At 39.8% G+C, this 22,079-nt stretch overlaps 1 protein-coding gene across 2 annotated transcripts in view; it reads left to right on the top strand.

Moving 5' to 3' along the window:
• The window catches only part of LOC125903315 (equilibrative nucleoside transporter 1-like), a 51,395-nt gene that overhangs the window by 5,155 nt on the left and 24,161 nt on the right, over nucleotides 1-22,079 (top strand). Inside the window, exon 1 of one of the 2 annotated variants that reach the window (XM_049600171.1) lies at nucleotides 18,437-18,563. The exons of the other annotated variant lie outside the window; for it this stretch is intronic. The gene's annotated coding sequence lies outside the window, so the exon portion shown is untranslated. Of the gene's footprint in view, nucleotides 1-18,436; nucleotides 18,564-22,079 lie in introns of those variants that run through there. 2 annotated transcript variants of the gene reach the window in all.

Below are 22,079 nucleotides of genomic sequence, written 5' to 3'. Positions count from 1 at the left end.
TTGAACTTTGATCAAAATTGGTGGGATTTCTTTCAAAAACATTGGAAAAAAGGTATTGAATAAGAAATGTCTCCAAAACTGCAAAAAATGATGATTAAAAAAATTATTTTGTTTTAAAATAGGGGTGAAAAATCTAGGGAAAAACTGTATATATAATTATTAAAATTATTTTCTTACTTATGTCACAGAATCATCTAATTTGCTTTTTTTTTAATTTTCTGTTTTCATTGATTTCTTGCTAATTTTTGGGGTCATTTCTTCTTTTGTTGCTCATTGCCTTCTTACCATGTCTTAAAAAGAAACCAAGCCAATTTGCTCACATTTCAAAGGGTTAACAGAGCTCTGAAAGAAAATGCTGAGTTAAAAAAAATCTCCCAGATAAAATACTTTGGGCCTATCTGCTGAGAAAATAGGTCATCCCACCGGTCAGTTTAGTTTAAAGACGTTGGAATGTGCCTTCATTAACTTTCCATTAGCTCAGGATTGTTTTTACATCTTGAGTAAAACATCTTGTATACACACACACACACACAGACAGAGAGGAGACAACTTGAGTTCAGTTGGCTTTTATCAACACATTCTTACACTGGTTAACTTAATATTTCACAATAAAAGACCGTGGTGGCGTCATTATGTTTCTGCTTCAAGATCGAGAAGCTTAGAAAACCATTTTTCATCAGGGGATGAGATTACATAACTGCACCACGTTGGTTTGAGGAAACTCCTAGGAACAATTTAAAACACATGTTAGCTATTTAAAATTTCACAGAACTTTGGAGGATCGCCACTTTCTGCCAGTGGCTTATTCCTGTTCATGTCCACAAAGGGAACTGCCCATACACAATTAAGTAAAGAGCTTTTTAAACACTTAGGAACAAAAACACAGACGAAAACAACCGAGATCTCTGCTAATCCAAGTCGACCACATACCAAAGTGTTTAAAAAAAAAGAGTCTCTGACTGAAAGATGAACATCTGATTCTGTCTGCATGCATCTTTAAAATGTGTTGCTGTGTATGTGTTGAGCTTCTGTGGGAAAATGGTGGTTTAGGGTCACTGATGTTTGGTCCTGGTTGACTATGTTTACATGCACACTAATACTCTTCTAACATGACACTATTCAGACCTTAATATGTGTCTAAATATAGCATTTCCCGATTAACGTGTGGGATATGCTGATGATTCTGGTTTTGGGAGCATTCTTTTCACATCTATACATGACATTCACAATAAGCATCTCAACTGGGATTTGTATGTTTATGACACAGGACCTCTTCCCTGTTTAAGGGCAGCTCTGTGCAATAAACCAACTCGCCAATGGTTTGCAAGGCTGTGGAGTAAAGATGCATGCTTTTGGATGTGTTTGAACATCACAACACCAAGGAGGTAGTTGAAGGAATTAAAGAGGAAGGTGGTGTTCACGTGGTCAGACAACTATGCCACTGATGGAAACTTGGAACAGGAAAAATCCTGTTTTGATGCAAACAAGCAAAATTTCACGAGTGGCTCCAGCTGCCACTTTTCCGTTATTTTGAAGGGATAGACGACGTGTGAGAGCACCTTGACCGGAGTATGCATGACTGCATGTAAACAGGAGTATTAACGGAATTTTCATTTTCATAAGGCATGTAAAGAGCTTAGTAGGAATATTGTTTTTTCAGAATAAGGACAAAAAACTGAATATTTTGTGCATGGAAAAAGACAATGTTCATACTAAGCTGTTAGGAATAATTTTTTGCCTTTATTGCAGGATTTTTAGTTACTGATTGTAAAGACACTCGCTAGCAAAAGTAGAAGCCAGTCTCAGATTCACTCGTTTGGTGTTTCGCCTTGCTATATTTGCATTTTTTTTTTTTTTTGGTGGTGTTTCTCTTGAATGCACACTGCTTATAGTTTGGCACCTGGTTGCTGCCTTTTTATAAAGCCCTGACCTCACCGAGCTCTGTGGGGGTACACACCCATAAACGTCCTGCATACAGAGAAGATACGAAGACACAAGCAGTCTCTGCAGATAAATACACTGCCACACGTTTCTAGCGGCTCATTACTTTTTTACGAGTCTGTACATCGTTTTGAGAAAATTCTGCATATTATATCTTTAATATTTTGAATATGTTGTGCGACACAGTCACTGATGGACAAGAACATCCATATTCAACAGTTTATTGCTTGTGTTTTAAGACTGTATGTTCTGTTTGAGGCCATGGAGGTCACATTTTGTCACCAAGATACTTCATGACTTTTCCTTATTTTATGAGAGTTGCTGCTTATGAAAATTATTTTGAGCTGAAGACATGAAGTCTGCTCAGAAAATGATGCATTACTTCTGAATTGTTAAAGCAACAACTGGTTTTCAGATGCTTCATATCTGTGACTGGTGTGGTCACAAATCTCAAATAAGTCTACTGAGATTTCTGTTACTGGAGTTTTAGGGTGAGACTATCCGTGTATTGCATACTGTATGGTTACAGTTATAGGGAAAGATCTTGGTTGAAGTTGATTAAAAAGACAAACTCAAGTCTCCTGCAGGAAACTCTGACGCACTACCTGCCCATGCATCCACCACCCTGACCTCAACACTTACTTTCCATCTCGCCACATAAAGGTCACACTATTCCCAGGGCTGCAGCTGTGGTAACATTTTTGGCATAAGTCAACAAGATATGATTCTCTGTGTTCCTTCTCCTGGCTAATATTGTTGTCATGGTGCTGCCGAGGTCTTGTTTGGGGAAGATATTGTTGTATATGTAACTTCACCAACCTGTGATCTCGATGTGCGTTGGAGACATTTGCTGCTGAGTATATTTGAGTCGAGGTCAGAGTTTGAGATATGGAGCAATATATAATTGTGATTTTCTAACTAATATTGCGCGTGTTGACAGAGGTTTGTGGTGTTGCCTTTTGGGCAGCTCGGACTACGTGCCGCTGACTTTGGAGGGGTTTTCCAAAAAAAAGAAAACAAGGGTTAGGGAATATTTTGCAAACTCTAGGATTTGGATCAGAAAAATAAACAATGCTAAGACTGATTTTAAAAAGTGATTTTATAAAACTAATTTTCCAGTCATGGTTGGAGGCACAGTAAGTGATTCAGGTGAGCATGGCCTAGATACTGAAGGAAGAATATTGCTGCAGTCCTTGGTGTATACAGAGTCAGCTGGTTGAGCTGGTTTATATCCCAGAGAGGGAATCTGTCTTAAAAACACAGGCACACATTCAGACATTTTCTTTGAGGTTTGTGGTTTTGTTGATTCTTACTCAACCTGGCTAGACAGCTTTATACCACAATTTAACATCGGCACATTTTAGTCAGCTATAACTCAGTTGTTGGAGGACAGAACAGACTTCAGTCTCTGCTATATTTAACACATGCCATTTAATTATTGTCTAACAGTTTTGTTTAGTCTTTGTTTCACACAGTGCAAGAGAAGAAAGAAAGAAGAAGTGGGTAAATACATAAATAGATAAGAGGAAGGGATGTCAGAAATTGATAAAGTGAGATTCACAGAAAGACAAAAAGAGAGTGAGAAAACAACAACATTGTCCTTAGTTTGACTGAAGGTCCTGAAAATATTTCAGGGAAGGTCCCCACACCTGTTGTTGCTTTTGAGACTTTAAATGGCAAATATTGTCAAGGTTTAGACAGGGCATAATGTCCCTCAGCCACTGAGCGTGGGTGGACGGGGCAGCATCTTTCCATCTTTAGGCCCAGACACACCAAACCACCTCTCGTCAACGTGTCTCAGCCTAAAAGTTGCACATGTGCACACCAAACCAATGGCCGACAAGCATGCTCTGGGCCTGCATGAGAGGACATATGCCTCCACATGAGCAGATGGTGATAGTACATAATCATTATCTAAAAAGGGAAACCGGAAAACCGTCTTGATGCTAGTTAGCTAGTTAGCGTATTAACAACACAATCCAGTGTTGAAAGAACTGAGCATATTTACTGTGTGCCAGTGAACAGTAACCCAAACCATCACAGTCTTTTCTGATAAAGAGGTCAATGGCTTTTCCAATTGGAAAAAGGAAAAAGTCCTTATTTGCCATTGTATTCACTTTTGCCTGCCAACTGAATAAAAACAATTATTAAAGAGGTCAATGGCTAGAGAAAACGGTCTTACCTCATAAGTTTGTTTCGACCTCACTCTTTGATTTTAGCTTTTTGTTTACTTTCCTCACTTCCGTTTCTCTTCTCATACGCTGAGCTGAACTGCCAATCAGAGTGATTTCATTCACTGACGGGCTCCTATGTGCCGACGCCAATTCAACATGATGAATTGGTGGAAAAAAGACCAGCTAGCACCGACAAAGGCCAACAATGTGGGACACACTGATCTGATGAGGGCAGCAGACACTTACCAATGGCAGTGACTCGGCTTCGTGTGTCAGGGCCTTTAGTAACACTGCACGTCTGGCCCAAGGAGAGGCAAAGGACAGTGTGCAGCGTCCAGGTGCACGTCTTCCTCTCCAGTGGTGCCAAAGGTCAGGGCCAGAGGTCGAAGTCAACATTTAGGATGAGAGGATGAGGGATAGTGTTTGGAAAATATCCCTCCAGTATTTTACACAAACACAACATGTAGATAAGGGAGGCCTCACCTGTTTTACATTTGTCTCAGCAGGGATACCTATGTGGGTACATGCAAGATAGTTTGGCTTTGGACACAACATGGATGGATTACTCAACCCAGGGCCCAGAGGGGCCAAAGGGTCAGGGTCTGCCCTGGTCATCAGCTGCAAAATGCCACACATATTAATGCATATCAACCAGGAAGAGACACACAAAAAAACCCAAAAAGACAGAAAATTAACTCAAACATACATCATTCATTTTCTGGTTTTTGGATTGTCAGACAAATATGAAACTTAAAGACTTACTTTAGTCTCTGGTAACTTGTAATTATCTTTGATTTAATCAAAAGCACACTGACTGAATTAGGGATAAATTGAGTCACTAGTCGTTTACAAGAAGCCAGGTCTTTAATGATGCTTGGTGGAGTTTTTACTGGTAAGAGAATGTGTCTCACTATAATCCTAAGTGCATGTTGTGTAACCTTAAGGCATTACAAACGTGTTGAATTCACTAACTACTTTATAAAAAGCCTTTTTTAAAATGCTCACATACATTGTTAAATCAGTTCGCTGCTTTCTTTATTCTTAGACTCTAGCTGCTCACTGCACAACCCTTGGTATATGTTAATATATCACTATAAATGCAATCTGCTGTACTACGTATGACACCACCCTCACACTTGTGGAGTGCACGTGTGTCTTTGTGCTGGTTAAACATGAGAGTGCACACAATATGTTTGCTCTACAGCTCCACCAGTGTTTGGAATCTCCACAGTGGGCCTTTAATCTAAACTGACAGGTGTCACTCTAAGAAATGTCATGTAAACTAAACAGAAATACATTTAAGGAGGCTGCCTAAAGTCAGGCTACTTAGCTATCCTGTTTAGTGTTATCAGTAAATGCCAAACGCTTCAGGTCGATGTGTAAACTGAGGTTTCACCTTCTATTGTGTCGTATAACGACCCCCCGAGCCACGTGAGGACACAACACGCAACTAAAAACAGCTCTGTGAAAATAAAACTATTGCAGATACATGACTTTAAATACACATGTGAACTCTTTGTGTACAAGAATTTAAAAATATGCAATAGTAAAATATCTTTTATAGTAATATGGTAATACAGGCTGAACTATTGGGTCTGGAACTGAACCCTCTACTGATCTGTGTGTTTGGTCTTGTGTCCTGTCAGTTGTCGGGTCACGCATGTGGCAGATGCATCATATCTGTGTCACAGCAGTCTACGTGCAGTGAAGGGATCTGGTGACAGCTTCTGAAATTACTCTATCTCAGCATATTAAAAAACACACACATGGACCTTTAGATACAGGATTTGTTGTAATGAGGGCACTTAAATATATGTTAAGTCCTGCACACACACACACACACACACACACACACGCAGGTGTTTTCATATATGTTGGCACTCAGGACGGTGTGTACACACTGTGATTGACTGACGTATCCTTCACTCTCCTTTAGTGGAGCTGCACCTGTCAGAGAAGGACACCGTACACCTCTACTACTTTGATTAGTACATGGACTTTGGTCTCCTAATGCCATTTCTCACAAGGCTCAATCAGAATGAGTGAAAACATCTGTGGCTTTAAAGTTTTCGTTAGATTATTAGATTTTATTAAAGCAATGGGAAATAATCCAACGCCTATTAATTAAAGAATGTATTTTACTTAAGTGAATTAAGGAAGCCTACTCGAGCTTCTTTAAACAGCAATAGGAAGAGTAAAGGGCTGTCCACACCAAGAACGATGATTATGACCATAACCATAGATATTACTTTAAAATTCTTTCTGACTCAAGTGGATAGCGGAGTCCACACCACAGCTATAACGACAGCAGTGATGAACAATATCATTGGGATCAATTTGAGAGCAGTTAACAAATGGCTAGCTGATTTAACCTCTACTCATATGAAACCAGGGACAACAGCAGCATTTAACAAAGGTAACGGCACAAAATTCGGCTCTATTACAACTCACAAGATTCACCGTCAAAACAACTGTCTTATACTAAACACGTTTTCCAAACAAATACAACATGCTAACATTATTAGCACAAGCCTATGGCATTTTACATTGTATAAATTAGCCTAGGGAATAGCGGAGATTCTCTCTACTTTTATGAAGCCAGGATAAATCACACACAAGACTTATTGTGCTATTTTAGTGGAGGCTTTATTGTCTTCACAATTTATTTTCTTATTTGTGAAAGTGAAGCAAATAAAAGCTTTGTTTCCACTGAGGGAAATGGTTTCAGCTTACAAACATAGACAGGAGGTTTGCGTCTTTCTAGGGAGGTGCATGTCAGGCTACGGCATAGGCTCTACGTCGACACAGAGCCTACGCAGCAGGTACGGCATCGATTCCACACAGAAGTATAAGTCCCACTTTAGGGCTCCTCAGAATAGCATGCACTGGGGCCCATTGTACCTACCTCACGTCTCTGCTTTGACCGGAGGAGCAGAGGGAACTAACAGCTCTGTGAGAAAGGAGAGGAAATTCTTCCCGTTGTATCACATGCTCTGGTGTGAATGTGTTTACTTAAGAGCAGCTGAAATCTTGCTTTTGCTGACCTCCAGCAGTTTAACTTCTTCTTCTTTTTGTTCTTCTTCTTGCTGCAGTGATGCAGAAGTGTACTGCAGGCTGTGTTGGTGCATTGTGGAGAAGCACAAACTTAAGTTACTCTTTAACAGGTTGGTTCATCCAAAAGACAAAAAATTTGTCTTCTGTCTTCGCTCTGTTTCCATTGTGGTGCTTACATTGTTGTCGTGAAATTACAATAGAAATTCAGCAGGTTTTGCATTAACAGTTTCCCCCTCACTCTAGGTAATCCACAGAATACACATTAGTTTTCATTGGAGCATCGAAGAATAATCCCTATAAAAATTACTGATAGTCATCTGGTGATAATTAAGGTCACCTCCAGAGAATTGTAGATATCACGCAATTTCTGTATACGTTGTCCTCAACAATAATAACCTTTAGTTTGTCTTTGAGGATCTGATGGCTTTAACAGATGGCCCCCAGGGTCCAGAGAGACAAGCAAACAAAAGGAAAGTGCAGGACTAATGGGTTGGTATCACTAAGACTGGAAAATACGGCTGGTGCCGTCTCACGCAACAATAGAGAGAGAACAATTGAGTAGGGGATTACGGGCAAACAGGATAACCACATCATAGAAAAAAATGGTAATGGCAGCGCTCCAAAATCTTAAAAAAATAAGGAGACCTTGCCCTCAATTACCTCTGTTTGATTATTTACCATGTCAGGACAGACCGACAGGATGGCTGACAGCCCCTGATAAGATAAAACGATGGGCCAGGATGAGGACTGATAAGGATGATCTTTGCAAGGAGTCAAACAGGGAGACATCGCTGAGAAGAAGAGTAGATCTATAGATGGTCATGAGCTGACTGCAAAACACACACAGGAGCATAAGTATGTCAGCAGCTGAGAATGTCAGCGGGGAATTCAGATTTCCTAACAGATTCAACAGGTGACCTTATACATGTGGGGAACATACTGTACATGCACAAAGAAAACATATCTGATTGCATCTACACACATATACGTTCACACACTCACACACTTTAGCTGTATGGCAAATTTGTAGGGCACACATTGTGTGTACGGCAGAGGAATAAACACGTGAAACCCCTGAACGCCACACGTGTACCTGCTGGGAATGACCGCATGATTATGGAATTACTTTATACCAAGTTATTCTCAAGTTAAGACTGCTTCCACTTTTCTTATGAGGGAAAGGACAAAGGTACTTTAAAGGGACTTAGAAAACTGACGCTTTCAGCAAAAACATGAACTATAATAACTTTTAAAATGAGAAGAGGGAAGTTTGACTAGTTTGACTGTAGTATCGGTTGGCATCACACAGTCCAGTACTCCCAGTAATAACCATGCATGTGAAAACATATTGTGCAGCAGAGTATCTGTAAAACTGCAATGCACTTTATGACTTTTTTTAATTAAAAAGTGCTTTACAGTGCATTTCAAAAACTGTGGAAACAATTTTAAAGGCCACAAGATGTTTGCACATCCAACTGTCCCAGATGTAGATGTTTTGTGAAATATCACTTGAGTTTTTGAACAGAAAATCCTGCACTCAAGAGCAGTGCCACAAGGGCCACAAGGTGAAATCACAGTGGCATAAAGAACTGCCCATTAACTGAATAACAACTGAAAATGATCATTAAAACTGTGTATGCAGCCACTTTTTGGTTAACCACAACAGTATGCAACAAAGGCTCAGTGCTGCTTTAGTGCACTCTAAAAAACAAAATTTAATCAGTGTATCAGACCTGCTCTCCTCTGTGTAAACAGCTTTTAATTCACCATTTAAGTGTGTAACAAAAGCCTGAATTTCAACTTGAAGATGTTTTAACACAGGAGCCAACAAAGCAGTTCCAACATTATATCAGTGGTAGTCAAGGATGCACCACAAACCAAACCAGTACACAAGCAGAAAGAAAGAATTAAGTAAAGTGTTATAATTAATCTCACTTACATCATTAAAGGATCCACCAACATATTACCCAAACTAAGTCCATATCTGCAGAGGCGCCAGGGGGTTTTCTGGGTGGCAAGATTGGGCCAATGAAAATCTGTGGGTGGTGCACCAAAACCAAGAACCACATCTGTAGTGACTACCCCTATAGTTTGGCTGCTACTGGTTGCTAATTGGCTGAATTGTTTGGATGTGTGATCTACATATGACTCAAACATATGACTCCAACAATAACTGAGTACAGGTGAAAATGGCCATACCATTTTTTCCCTTGCTAAAATGTAGCCTAAATTTAGATTATTATTTAATTATTATTATTATATTTATTTATTTCCCTTCCCAACAAGCTAGCATGACATAGTTGATATCAATAGATGCCTTAGGTCAGTGGTTCCCAACTGTTCCGGCCACAGCGTCCAGATTCTTCCTAAGTCATTTGCTACAGGTCCACACAGTTTAATACATTCAGCGTCATACTCAGGTTTGGCCATATCATTGAGCTGGTTTGCTGTCTCTGACAAACAGCTGTCGATTGTCTCACTCATTCTACAGCAGGTTGTGGCACTTTAAATTAAAAGCTAAATGCTAGAAATTCACCATACTTAAAATAAGGTGTGTTTTTTACAAACTTTACATATTCGCAAGTCACTTGTGGTCCATTCAGAATCCACAACCCACCAGTTGGGAACCACCGCCTTAGGTTGTCTAGTTTCATAAGATACTACTACTGATACACTTAGCTTTGAAAATTAGCGCACCACAGCCTCTTAGGGAGATCCCCCACCCAGCCACCCCATGGGGTTACCACTGCATATTAGAAGTGACATAATTGTTCTTTACAAACAGCGGTGTGGGGGAAGTGACAGGCTGAAAGATGATGTTTCAATATTAAGTTTAATAGGTATTTCATAGGAGCAGCAGGTTGGTTGTGGTAGTTCAAGGTAAACCTCAGCATGAAGACTTGTTTGATAATGTGTCTCAAAATTGCTAACAGGGCACGCATTAAAAGAAGTTAAATTAAAAATCAGAGACCCTGACTTCTTGATTAATGATGAAAAACACTTGATATCACTGATTGCGGTGTGGCCCAGAGATTAAACACCCTCAAAGCTTCACCGCCTATAGGCTGCAGCGGGTCTCCACCTATGGGGTGCCATTTGTAAAGTGTGTCACGCTGAAAATAACATCAACATTTTGCCACATTTAGCTTCAAACAATGTTTAAAAAAGTATTGTGATTTTTTTAACGTCACCTTTTACCACATTTATGTGGCACCTAAATGTTAAATGTTAAATTTAAATGCTAAATCTAAATCTAAATATTAAATCTAAATCTAAATCTAAATGCTAAATATAAATATAAATGTTAAATCTAAATATTAAATCTAAATCTAAATCTAAATGTTAAATCTAAATGTTTTGGGTGAAACTAAATATTTAGCTAATATGCAAATTCACACTGCCGGTCACCGGAAGTACCAAAATAAAAGCTCGAGATGGTCAGACTGTTTATAGAATCAAATAACGAATTAAAACCAACTTATCGGGGGAAATGGACACTTGAACATACATTAGCGTGATAATAACTACCTAAAATAACAAGAAACGTGTTTGGAGAAATTTTATTTCACGTGTACTTTGAGTTGTTAGTGTCCCTTCGGAGGGATTAACAACCTAAGCTAAGCTAACAACCGTCAGTTCTTAGCCCGTTAGCAGTGTCTGTAATGACTCATTAACTCTTAAACGGTCCGTGAAAAAAATATTTTTTCCAGCGGATGTCTTAGTTACAACATGATTGAGCTAGCAAAGCAGTTTTGTGTTGCGATGTGTGGTATTTATTCAGTTTTGGGAAATCACGATGTCTAGAAAGCATCAGCGGCTGCAGCAGCAGCAAAGCTATCAGGACGTCATCTGTTAAATGTCTCCTATTGTCGGATACGACATTAAACTACTCCAGTTAGCTCAATCATGTTGTAACTAAGACATCCGCTGGAAAAAATATTTTCTGCACGGACCGTTTAGAGTTAGTGAGTCATTACAGACACCGCTAACGGGCTAACAGCTAACAGTTAGCCTCGCTAATCTCGATAACCATGTTATTAATTTCAGACCGTGATAGTAATGTTTGTTCAGTCATAGTGTTTATAGGCTTTACAAACACCAGATTAGTCTAAACGGTGATACAGTGACGTGAAAAACGTGAGATGTGCATATATATATGTTGCTAAACTCCGCTGGTTTTCTACCCGGAAGTATTTGTAAACAACAAGGTGATTCCCTCAGAAGGGACGCTAACAGCTCAAAGTACACATCAAATAAAATTTCTCCAAACACGTCTCTTGTTATTTTAGATAGTTATTATCACACTAATGTATGTTCAAGTGTCCATTTCCCCCGATAAGTTGGTTTTAATTCGTTATTTGATTCTATAAACAGTCTGACCATCTCGAGCTTTTATTTTGGTACTTCCGGTGACCGGCAGTGTGAATTTGCATATTAGCTAAATATTTAGTTTCACCCAGAACATTTAGATTTAACATTTAGATTTAGATTTAGATTTAAAAGTTATATTTATATTTATATTTAGCATTTAGATTTAACATTTAGATTTAGATTTAGATTTAATATTTAGATTTAGATTTAGCATTTAGATTTAGATTTAATATTTAGATTTAACATTTAGATTTAGATTTAGATTTAGCATTTAGATTTAGATTTAATATTTAGATTTAACATTTAACATTTAGGTGCCACATTTAATATTTAGATTTAACTATTTAATATATTTCTAAGTTAACAAATATTGCTGTAAATGTGGTAAAAGGTGACGTTAAAAAAATCACAATACTTTTTTAAACATTGTTTGAAGCTAAATGTTGCAAAATGTTGATGTTATTTTCAGCGTGAGACACTTTACAAACGGCACCCCATATCCACCCATGTGAATGTGGATTTAACCTTTAACATCTCAGTATTCGACCCGGTCATCACAATAACACGTCAAATTCAAGCACAACAAGTGCAGGAATTTAGAAATGAGAGGAATGTACGCTCACACAATCCTCCTCCTCACAACAGAATCTGAACTTTGCATAATTTCCGTATTTTATAAGCATTCACTGGAGGAAGATTAAGACCTCACTGCCAAAATAATTGATGTGAACTCCTACTTCGCTCCGAGGCCTGTTTCATTTTCTCTCATTTGCATCATATGAATGATCACTCTTGTTTGTCCTTGTTGAGATGAATAATGATGTTACTGATGGATGGGGAAAGACAATAGATGTTTATAAGCTTCGTTCACCAAAGCAAGAACCTAAAAAAGTAGTGAGCAATGCATCTTACGCTCATGGAGCGAGAACATTTCAGCTGCGAATTATAGGCTACTGTATCTTAAATGTATTTGGCAACATGGCTTCATTTTTTAGATAAGTGTGCACTCAAAATTTAAGCCTATGTCAACATTAAGCACATACCAATTTACTGATGAATGAGGACAGAAAGGTTGAAGGGGTGAACAGAGTTAGTTTAACTGATAAAAGTCTGATGTTTTTGGGTGATTTATGGTTGCAAACCACCACAAGTGCAGAATTTTGGGTCTAATGCTGTTTTTAAAGTTGCTTGACTTCAACTAAAGAGGTGAGTCCTATAATGGACTGTCTCAAACTTAGCTCTTGTTCCTAAACGCACCCCTGGATTAAGAGGAATTCATTGCCTGAGCGGCTGCAGGTTAGTGGGTCATCCATCGTGACAGGGATTTCATAGAGCATGACCCTTGCAGACCACTCACACTCTGATGGGAATCTGAAGGTAGAGATGAGGAGGGATTTCACTCTCACAGACCTCCCTGAGGAGTTTTTTCTTTGTTTGCCAGTCTTCGCCGTTTCAGTCCCAAACCTTAATCCTCCGAAAACGGAGCCAGGCCTCGAAGTTCTTAATCCCAGATGGGATTTACTTTACTCCCTCTGTGTCTCCTGAGCCATTCAAAGGTTGAAGAGGCCATCCACTGGAATTCCTTTTTCCACCGCTGTCCTCTTAAATCTCAGTATGTGGTCAGAAAGCCACTTCCAGGATATTCTTGAATTAGACATGTATGATGTTTATTTGCTCATAAATGTGTGTTCTAAAAATGGCATGAGAAGGAACAGTGTGGGGTCAGCAGGAAGTGAAGGAGTTCATGACATAATATTTTCTGTTGACAATAGAAATTCACACAACTATGCAACAAAAAGGAAGCCACTGAATGTTTCTACAGTTTATGTACAAGCTGCTGTGGGGCTGCATGAGACTCCTATCAGGTTGACTTAAAATGGCTCCACTGGTTACTGGCAAAGATATTTGTTACGCAGGTGCCTCATAGAAGTCAGTTAGTGGCCTCAACCACACACGCACCTGTTGAGCTACAGTTGAGACTGTCTTCACTGTTGGCAGTTCGCTCTAAATCATCTGCGGGCATCTTTCTTAAGTTTCCATTCAAATGTCCTATTTCTGCACAGCCTGTACTCATTTCCAGGGTGTCAAAATGCACTGCTTGGACAGTTTACTGCAACATCATTATAGTGACAGGGAGGGGCACAGTTTGGTGTCTGTATGAGACACACCAGATTTTCAACCCACTCCAAACCCATGTGCATCATTATTAGACATTTACAGCAATGGATGTTGTATTAAGAGAGCGAAAATCCATTCAGGGTGGGTGGGAGAGTTGGTTGATGGGTCTAACATGAACAGGACTTTGACTCAAACTGTTGTCCGTGTCCTGTATAAAACTTGTCACATCAGTCATTATGATATGTGTCCACAGCTTCCATCATTTCCAAGCTTACCATTTATTGTCTATGTGAGCAGCCATGCGATGCATTGTGGTGGCAGAGCTTTGTGTTTCAAGAGACGAGGCATCTACTCCTCATTTGTATCGAGCTCAATCTAGGTTACATAATGCAAATCAGGGCCGTCCAGTATGACTCGCTGCCTCTGGAAATCTTTGAAATACTTTCAAACTAACTGGTGTCAATCTAAAATGAAAACAGATTCAACAACTGCATGGCTTTATTTCTCACCTCAAATGTTTTCAGAAACACAATTCAGTGAGCTGATTTTACAATATATAAGAGTAGGTTTTCAAACGAGCCACCATGTTGGTCCAGTCTGAAATCTGGGTGAAGACAGCTCAGGAGCTGAGTGGCACACCCATCAAGCGTTCAGTGCTGGGAAGCGATGCGACCCCTCATGTCAAAAGACATCCATGTGGACATGCGCCATTAGTCACTTGAGTCGTTAGTTACCTGTCTAATGTCAGCCGCGAGTTAATCCTAAACCTGACCAAGTAGTTTTGTTGCCTAAACCTAACTGAGAACCCCTTCTTACCACCAACCCCCTTCTCTGTCAAGGTCCGCCGACCCCTTCTGCTTTATAGATCTCAATCTCAACCTGAGTGTGACAGGTCCTGAAAAGCCCAACAGGTTGAACTGCTGAAAATGTGCACTGATGGGCCGAGTTGAGGAGGGCTTGGGCTGTGGAGGGATTAAAACTTTTTTTTAAAATAGATAGATAAAAAACAAATAAGTGAGCACTCTGCGAGCAGCTCCCCCTCCTTCTCGCCCTGCCCTAAGGGCGAGAAGGAGAGGGAGCAGCCAGGCTCTGTGCCGGGCTGTCTGAGCATAGACCTTCTCTGATGGCAAGATACGGTGTGGAGAGTTGTTGATCCACTGAGCTGGTCCATTTTCCATTGGAGACACGCATGTCTTGCGCCACCACACAGCCGGCGTGTCCTGGGTGTTAGATGTTGACTAGTGCTTTTTGGGGAGGTTGGGCTTGGTCAGGCTTGAGCTCAGTATTTTATGAGATGATCTCGGATGGGCCGGGCCCGGTGCTGGTTGTAATGTTTTTTGACCCATTGAGAACTCCATTCTGCATCAAGATAGAACCCTGGATGTATAAAGAGACCTGGATACAGTGCTGGAGCTGGAGCTGTATTCATATATACTACTATAAATTGCTCAATGGTGCATGAAGCTGAAAAAGCTTGAGTTCTGTGGTATGAAATAACTCAGATCTTCTGAATCGTGGGGCCCATAGAGCAAACGTAAGAGAATCTGTTGGGGGATGAAATGCAAACTTCCATTTAGTGCTCCGCTAATGGGAATGAAATGATTTAATTGTAGACTTTGACCGAATTAATCAAATCCTGATAGTGAAACAAGTAATTTGGTGGGGTTGTGACGCTCAAAAAAAATGTATCAACTGATATACAGACCTCTCTTTCACAATGAAGTCTATGGGAAAAAAAGTATTTTTGGGGCCGATGGCCTCACGTCACAGACCCGGATGTTGTAATTTCATGTTGGGACACTATGTAAAAATGGCTTCAAAGCCTGGTGCTGTTCCTGGGGACTTGGATACAACACAAAAGGCTACTCCTGACATCATTACAGTGACGCTGGAGTTTCTGCCCAAGCATCAAAATATGACTAGTAGAGATCACGTTGCTCTGCATGATGTTTCAGTGTTTGTCTGATGAAGGAGGTGTCTCACAGAAACCATCCTCTCACTTTTTGCTTGTCTGTGATTTACTGTTTCCCCTTTTTTTCCTCTTATTTTTCTCTCCGTCTTTCTCTTCATGGAAAAACACAGTCAAAGCTGCTGCACTGAGATGCTACTGACTGACTTGACCCCCTTTAGCTGCACACGCCAGAGGAATGCAGGACGAGTGAGAGATCATTTGAAAGACATGCTCAGCTACATGAAGTAAAGATAGAGGTGAAGTTCTGTGTCTTCACACCAGCAGAGAGAGAAAGACAGTAGTTTCTCAGTTCCTCCCCGTTGGGTTCTTGTTAGTGAGGAAGCAGCCAGACTAACACTCCTTCACACATGGTTTCTGTCCATAACCACAGCAGGCTTTTTTTAGACTGGGGGGAGACAGGGTGTGGATGACTGTGTACCTACCACGACTATATGAGCAAACAGCAGAGACCAATGCTTAGTGTGTCCAGACTCGCAAAAAACGACCGTAAACAACGCCTCGGCAAGGCGGCTCAGACAGACCCAGGTGCTGAAATTATACATGGGTGTCATTTCTTGCAGACACTTGAGAAAACAAGCTGCAGTCAAAAAGCAAAAGACGAGTGTTTACTTCTATTCATTTCAGACAGACTTACAGCACGACACTGTGTTGCACAATGTCATCAATTTATTCCACATTTTTTCTGACGGAAGTAATTTGTTCTCATCTTATTCAAAGGAAAATAATTCAATTCTTCTAAATGCTATTTGTGAGGGGGAAGTTTAATGCTTTCATGTCAGTTTTACCACAGTCACATGAATACAAGCTCTCTCAGACACGCTCTGTCTTTCTTATCCGTGTTGTTTTCTACTTCACTAAATGTCTCGGACTGTTGAACAGTGTCAGCATTGACCTTCAGCCTGGACACATGTGCTGTCTTTGAATGTGGAAAAATACTGTGGTTAAATATGAATAATGCAGCAATGACACAGCTCATAGCACAGTTATAAAGCAGCTCCATCCATGCACGCTATTCCTTCCATACATTCACACATATGAAGAGTGTTTGACTGTGTAATTTTCAGTAAATCATTCATCAGCATAATTTTCTAGCAAGCTATTTAGGCCAATTTGATGCCAGCTGCTATGCTGAAAGAGCGTTTGTATTCTTGGTTATTTTGAACCTCTATCTTGCTTCACAAAGATGGATTGCTAGTTTAGGAAGTGACTTCTCAACTGCACAATCCATCTCAGAACAGCAAATTAATTCCAGCAGTCTTCTTTCCTGTTTGTGATCTCAGCAGCAAGCAAATGTGTCACCCAGATAAGAGACTGGTTGTATTCATTGTAATCGGTGATCATTATTACGACTGCACAGGATTAGGCAATATCATATATACCATGAGATGATATAAAGTTGTTTCCCATTAAATATTACACTACAAATATCTTCTCTATAGATTTTCCAGAATTTTTAGTATGTCAAGATATATGTCAAAATCATGATATGAAATTACTTATATTTTGATAGAGGGTTTAATACATAGGCCTATCGCTCAACCCTGTAATTGCATTCAGTGATAATTAGTGGGCAGTGGTGGGGGAAGTACTCTTATTCCTCTACTGAAGTAAAAAGTACTTTGAGAAGACTATGACAATACTAATAGAAACAAACAGAAGTACTGCATTACAAATGTTACTCAAGGAAAAGCAAGTATAATCAGGAAAATGTTCTTAAAGTAAAAGTGCCCATTGGAGAAAAATCTAAAACAAACAAAAAAACATAGCAAAAATAAAACAAATGAATTAGAAAAATATATATATTTATTGATTTAGGATGATTGTGTATGTGTATGTGTTGTGTATTTCTTACTGTCATGGCACAGCAAATTTCCCTGTACTCCTTGGGCAATGACAATAAAGTCTACACAAAAAAATCAAAACAAAAATAAATTAAAAAAAATAAATAAAAAATTTAAAAATAAAATTATTAAAAATAGGTAAGAAAATGACTTCAATTTTCATCAAAATAGTTTCCAAAAAAATTTCTGCCGACTGGACAACTGATTTTGACTACTGGTTTTAGGTGTACCTGTGTAAACTGTTGGGGAGTTAAATTTAAAACCAAACATCAAATATGCAAATATTATCTATTTATGCAAAAATGCTTTTATTTGTAAAGTAACTGCAGCTGTCAGATAAATGTCATGAAGTATAAAGTGCAACATGCCCCTCTGAAATGTAGTGGGGTAAGTGTGGCATGAATAGAGGACTCAAGTAAAGCACCTCAAATATGTACTTGGGTACGTTACTTGATTAAATGTGCTTAATTACAGTCCACCTTTGCCAATGGCCCCATAACAGCTCAAATTTGAAATATACAAAAGATATATAATATTAGTTATTATCATTTGGTGTTTCTCTCTCTACCATTGCCAGTTGACTTATGATAACTAACTGAAAGTCACAGTCATCATCAGAGGGTATTTCTGTTGGTGTGCCAGTAAAGAGATTATTCATCACCTAACGCGGATCAGAGTGAGTTACATGGAACTGGCAAACTGCTACACACTCAGACAGTCATATGTAGATGATGACATTTAAGTATAAATCCCGACAGTAATTAAATTTTCCCCCGCCTCCTCTGGTGACGACATGCTGACGACTTCATGAACAATCAGAAACTTCAACTTTAGGAGCGTTGAATCACCTAAAAAGGTTGCTACATGTATGTATAAATTTAACATTAGTTACTAGATAGTTACTAAAGAGATGTTTCTCGTTAAAACTGCATTTTAGTTGAGAAACAATCTTCCTTTTAGAATGTGCATGCGTTGTCATTGTGAGCTGTACGAGCAGCACGGGAAGGCACCACCAGTGTAGAGCGGTGCCCCTCTCTGTGAGGACACAGAGTGGATCAGACACAACAAGCCTGCACAGACTGTAATGATAAGGTAGGACGTCTCAGTGTGTTTAATTAAAGATGTGTTCACTAACTCAGTGAGCAGCAGGCGGTTATAACTGTTTTCTCTTAAGAAAGGCGACTGGTTGAGTTAAAAACCGGCGTTTAAAGCTGAATTACCTTATAAAATAACGGTAACGGTTACTCGTTTCAGATTGGATTTTGTCCTCATCCCGGGTGTGTTTGGCTAATTTGTACGATCCCGTGGCTCGTTTTTGGTCTTTAACTGTTTCTGAGGGACTTAAATGGAGAGTTAAATGGTGCCGGTGGTTTTATGCTGGGCGCCAGCATGCTTTCTTTGTTGACTGCAGATGGGAATTAAATTTACCGCCAACTTCAAGCGTGCTCCGTCCGGTCCAGCGGTGTAGTCAATTAACGTTAGCTTGGCCGGTTAGCTAACCGCCTATTGATTAGCATCACCACAGTTAGCAGCGGTGTTGAGGGCGAGATAGCTGCTTTGCGGACCAAAAATATTGTTTGTATACTGAATTCTCACAGGCAAACAGCTTCTGAAATGACTTCAATTTAATCTTCATATTGTTGCCTCATTTTATTTAATTTTCCGCCCTAAAAAAACTTTAAATAAATCTGCCAGCTGGGTTGTGACACTGGGAATTATTTAAATGGTTCAAATCGAGTCCTAAAAGTTGGACTTTTGGTCTAAATTAAATGAGTAGAGTCCCCAAGAAGTGTACTCTGTGGTAATAAGTGGCACGGTGAGTGACATTTGCTTTCTGTGGGAGAGCACGTGTGTGACTGGCAGGCAGCTTTTAATGAACTCTTCAGTGGGAGCACGTGGGGAGATGCTGCATCACAGGATCTGACAATAAGGAAACGTTTAGCAACGAGCTCACTGTAAGCTTCATGCTCATGTAAGCTGGTTGTGGTTTTGACAGCGGGCTCTAACATCCTGCTTCAGGGTGAGTACATAAAACAAGATGAATCTGTATCAGCTCTGTATGAAGGTCACTAATACAAGTCACCATGATGACTCTTTTAATGTGTCTCTGAGGCTCAGTGGTGACTTCAGTTACATGATGACACTTGGTTATATGTTTTTATTAGGCTACCTGATCTCAGAGGATTGTTTTGTAGTATTCTTTAAAACTTATTACAGGTTTACTACACCTCCTCTTAATGACGAGGGATCTCTCCGACTGTGAGTGAGTGTTTCCTGGCTTGGCTCCATGACACACGTGTCTGTACTATTTGTGACTCCCCTGACCCTGAAGCAAGAAGAAGAGCGCACCAGAATGGTGGCTTTGTTTTCCACTGAACAGCAGATGGGACAGCAGCATCGACCCACCGGCACCACTGGGTGCACATCAGCGTGTGCTTTACGCTTTTCCATCTGTGTATTGTGAGTTGAATGACAAAGCAAAATGCTGCTCAGTATTGTCTGTGCTGGCAGAGTAAAACATTTATAACTTCTGGCTGATGGCAGCTCTTCCTGTGAAGATAAGATTAGGTGAAACTGACTCATCAAAGAGAAACTAGAGACCATGGCCCCTCCAGTCTTACTCATTTAAACCCATCAACACTGACTGTAGCGTAGTCATGGTGATAAGTGGAGTTGCTTTTGCCAGTTCATCAGTCAGCTATTTATCTAGACCACTTGAACCAACTGAAAAGACAGGCAGCTGGAGATGGGCTTTGTTCGTGCCCCCTCTGAGAGTGGCGGGAAATGATTTGGGGTGTGAAGGGGCGGATCTGTGTGAAGACAATGAATTTGGAGACCTCTAATGCTCACTCCGCTCTTTTGGCACAGATGAGATTTTATTTTCACCCCAGGATTTACTTTTTGCACCTCTCATTAGTGTGTCACGAAAGTCTCTTTTCCTGTCCCTGAGCCATTGTTTCCTGCCTTTTTTTATGTCATGCTGATTATACAGTCGTGGTGGTTCAGTCCCCTGCACAGACTTGTGTCTGGATGGAAGTCGCTTTGGTGCAAATCACAGATGTGATTCATGTAATATACATAACTTGTTTGTATTGAGTAACAAGCAGAAAGCACAAACTGTGGGTGCATTTTTCTTTACATTCAGGGCTCCCACAGGTCCTTGAAATTCTTTTAAGTTTGTTAATTTGAGGGAATAAATCAAGGCCTTGAAAGTGTTATATGTGTCTATATAATTTGTGCAAGAATGAAAACTGTCTGCCGTCACTGTAACACAAGTCTTCACACATTTAAGCCTCTCTTCCTTCTGTAAAGCCTTTCCTTCTCATGATAGGAATCCTCAGTGTCATAACAGTAGTTAACCTTGATCTGTATTTCAAACTATGCTGTGTTGGGTCATTGAATTTGAGAGACCTGGGCCTTGAAAGTCCTGCAAAAGCACCTGAATGTGATGTTTAATAAAGTGTGGGAACCCTTTATTCATGATAGGAATAAAGGAGTAAGAAAGGGTGTTTGGGATGAAGCTGCACCCTGTTATTTAGATGTTTGTGCTTCCTCAAAAATGTTTGCAGCTGTGTTAGTGCTGCGATACTCCCTGTTGACAGTCAAGAAGATAATTATTCATTTTACATTCTCTGATTTGATGTAATTTAATCCACCAAAAAAGCTTTGATGTTTTAATTATTTGAAGCAAGAGCATTAACATGAGGGATTTGAAACTGGTGAAATATCAATGCAGTGTCGTGTCTTGGTGATGAACGACCTGGTAGAGACGTGATTTGAGAACAGCAACATGTGCCAAACTAAATATTGTGTGTTGACTGAGTTTCTGACCCCTAGTTTTGCAGAAAATAAAGATCCAGTCAGTGTTGTAAGAGGTTTGTTTGAGTTCATTTTATCGGTCTCTATGTGTCTTTGTCAGTCATTAGTGGGGATCCCACAGTGTCACCTAGGCCTGCTGCGTCTGTTTGGTGTGACTCTGAATTCCCAAATGCTTCTATGTCCATGTCGAAATGATGATGTGTTTTGCCAACTGTCGCAGTCCTTCTTTTCACAGCCTATGTTCCCTGATGTGCGCTTTGGTTCAGACACAAATTGTTTACTCTGTTGAGTTTTACTTATTCTCTTAGTCAACAGGATTTCATTTGGCTGCTCATAAAAAGCCAGCAGCTGACGTGAAAGGGTGGGAAGTTGTTAGATGTTTAGGCAGCTTTGCATTTTCTGCCAGGGTGACGGGCTGCAAATGCTATCACAAGTCAAATTGACCATCCATGGCCTACTTACATTTTAAAGGCGACCACAAAATGTGATATAGATTAGTGATTGTTGGAGTTAATTCAACATATAAAATCAATTACAGTGCAGACTATAGTATGGACTTTGTAAGATAATTTGGGAATTTGACAGTAAAGTACTTCTGGGTGCTGTGACATTAAGCGAGTAAATCAGATGCTGAACTATGAATTGGTAACGACGCCACAGGCCTCTACAGCGCGAACACCTCAGCAGAGAGGCAGACAGCTTGATATTTTTAATCCTGCCGCTCATTAATCTCTCTTAAAGGGTTCTCTGAGTGATGTAATGTTTTGGAGAAGCTTGCATCTTTTCTTT

The sequence above is a fragment of the Epinephelus fuscoguttatus genome, linkage group LG16 (assembly GCF_011397635.1).
Source record: "Epinephelus fuscoguttatus linkage group LG16, E.fuscoguttatus.final_Chr_v1".
Taxonomy (NCBI): Eukaryota; Metazoa; Chordata; class Actinopteri; order Perciformes; family Serranidae; genus Epinephelus; species Epinephelus fuscoguttatus.
Note: the sequence above shows the minus strand (reverse complement) of the source record. Positions and strands in the feature narration are given on the sequence as shown.